Genomic DNA, 2,913 nt, shown 5'->3' on the forward strand with positions numbered 1-2,913 from the left:
TTCACTCCATTATATTCGTTTAAAAAGTACTAGTTCATACCAAAGGAATTACCTATTACTTTTGTCGCTATATTATTAATGGCAATGTTTACATACTATGGTTTAAGTTAATAGATACCCAGCTAAAAGATGTCCAGAGCTGAGTTACTGAGGACTATATTACATCTTTATAATTCTATCCTTGTATATGATTATCTTTGTATGTATCATTATTTCAGTTTGAGATATAAAAGAATATAACAAAATCTAATTTTTCTTAGAATTGAAATTTCTTGGTTGTTTTAAAACTATCAGTACTTGCATTCATAAAACTACAGAGAGGATTTAACCCAATGTGTTGTAGGATCTCATGGTGTCTGCATGTTTAATTTCTAATGTTTGTACTTGAATGGTATTTCGAAGTTATCATACGAAACTTATGAAATATGCAATAATGAATGTATATTAATTAAGAAAAAAATAGAATTACTGAGAGACAATTTGTTGAAATCAGTCTGTTCGAATTAGAAGGACCTGCATTGTATAAATCACAAAATAGTATTATACACTAAGAAATAATTATACATCTTTCATGAAACATCCAATACTTACAAGATAAAGTATATAGTGTATCATATATAATATGAAAATAACAGAAAATCAAACCAGATATTAAAGGGGTAACTGAAGAAAAGTAAACGCTGCTCGGAGATTCCTAAAACAGAAAACGTTTTTGTTTAGGACTTGTTAATTTCCGTTGATAAAGGCGAATAGTGTGTCATAGCATCTAGCATGGTTTAGTACAATGACATACAAACAAAGATTATAATGGAATTAATTTAAAAAAATAGTACTGTGTGTTTGCTTTGGAAAGTTTGACCAACTGGTACAGAGCATCACCTACGAGAGAGCGAGAGAGAGAGAGAGAGAGAGAGAGAGAGAGAGAGAGAGAGAGAGAGAGAGAGAGAGAGAGAGAGAGAGAGAGAGAGAGAGAGAGAGAGAGAGAGGGTGAGAGAGAGAGAGAGAGAGAGAGAGAGAGAGAGAGAGAGAGAGAGAGAGAGAGAGAGAGAGAGAGAGAGAGAGAGAGAGAGAGAGAGAAAGAGAGAGAGAAAGAGAAAGAGAAAGAGAGAGAGAGAGAGAGAGAGAGAGAGAGAGAGAGAGAGAGAGAGAGAGAGAGAGAGAGAGAGAGAGAAAGAGAGAGAGAGAGAGAGAGAGAGAGAGAGAGAGAGAGAGAGAGAGAGACAGACAGACAGACAGACAGATAGAGACAGAGACAGAGACAGAAAATGAGAAAGAGAGATACAGATAAGGAGATAGATATATTGTATAATCGATGAACATACAAATATATCAGACACTGACATACATATATACATAGATATAATGTCTTTTCAAAATTGACTTCAGAGTATAAACCGACTCAAATATACTTTGCATATCGGGATAAATTTGACAACAAAAACGAGTTATTTAATATTACCCTGCAGAATAAACAATTTTATTTACTCATTCTTCCTTTCTTCTTAAGTAATTAAATAAAGATAAACAATATATAATTAAATTCATCTATATGGTGTCTTGAAGTGACAAACAATGTCCTGCAATGCTTTTAATATAATATCAATACCGACATATAAGTATTTGGTTAGACAGATATAGATAGTTACTGCTGATACCATTCTCATTCTACATAATTTTGCTTATTAGTATCATCATCATAATCATTATTACCAATACTGTTATTAGTGTTACTGGTTTTATCATTATTATCATTGTCATTGTTATCATAACTATTGTTATCAGTATCATTATTAGTAGTATTAATATTAGCTTTATTATCATTATTATCACTATTATCGTACTATCACCATTATCATTATTATTATCATTATCATCGATATTACCTTAATCATCATTATAATTGCTGTTTTTTATTATGATTTCGGAAAAAAAGGTAAACACACTGAGCGTTTTTCTAACAGCTGTTTAAATTGTTTTGGATCGAAATTGAGCCATAAAGACGCTATCGAGAACCAGCGTCCGGTTGAAGAGACGAAACTCCGTAACATGAAAAACGTTTTTCCTGCATCTACGCGATCCCTCGACGCAAAGGGGTTAATTGTGACATTGCGCCGCAGCAACTAATGGGATTTTCGACCTTACGCGCGGGGGAGATGAGATCAGTGTTCTTCCCCCGGAGCGCGAGAGGCTGTGATCAATATGGATGCTGCGAGAGCGAGTCTCATCTCGCTCTTTTTGGAGGATTCTACTCCTTTTTATCTTAATTTTCCTGTTTAAATAGAATCAAATATCGTAGACGTCGATACTATGGTTTAGAATTTAGTGAGAATTGCCATACAGCACAGAGCGCGGGAGGCGTTGCCATGACAACGGGCAGGAGCGCCGAGAATAGATCGTCTGGTTGGCTGCCAACTCCCGCTGACCAATGAGAAAGCCGCTTATCCGAAGCCTTCGTTCTCATTGGTCGATACTGACCTGGCATCACCTTGATTGGAATTTGATCCGCACGTAATCCCTCTCTGAAAGGCATGGATACCGGTCACTAAAGACGTCAGTTTGACCGATATTAGGGTGAAAAGGTAAAAAAAGAAAAAAGGAGTGGCATCCCCTGGAGACGGAAGGAATAAGAGAATATTTTCGAAACGTCGGGAGAGGCACCCCTCCGAAGGATGTTGCCGTCTGGCGGTCCATCATTTCCTTGGACTGCCTTGTGTGACATGCAGCAGAGGCGGCGCGAGACTGCGTGACCTCCACTCCTGCAGGAAGAAGCGAGGGCGAAAGGGCGCCCACCTGCTCTCGGAAGTCCTACAGGAAGAACCCCGAGGCCCACGCCCTCCGCCAGGTAAGTGAAGGGTCGGAAGAGCTATCCTCTCCTCGCCTCTCTTCCCTCTCCTCCCTCATCTCCCTCCCGCT

The 2,913-nt window shown here is 38.0% G+C and overlaps 1 protein-coding gene across 1 annotated transcript in view; it reads left to right on the plus strand.

Annotated features, from left to right (window-relative positions):
- Positions 1-2,652: 2,652 nt before the first annotated feature.
- Positions 2,653-2,913, plus strand: part of CngB (Cyclic nucleotide-gated ion channel subunit B) — a gene marked incomplete in the record, with an annotated part of 37,557 nt that continues 37,296 nt past the window's right edge. The window contains 1 exon segment of the mRNA XM_070122186.1: positions 2,653-2,842.

Source organism: Penaeus vannamei, chromosome 5 (assembly GCF_042767895.1).
Source record: "Penaeus vannamei isolate JL-2024 chromosome 5, ASM4276789v1, whole genome shotgun sequence".
NCBI classification, from domain to species: Eukaryota; Metazoa; Arthropoda; class Malacostraca; order Decapoda; family Penaeidae; genus Penaeus; species Penaeus vannamei.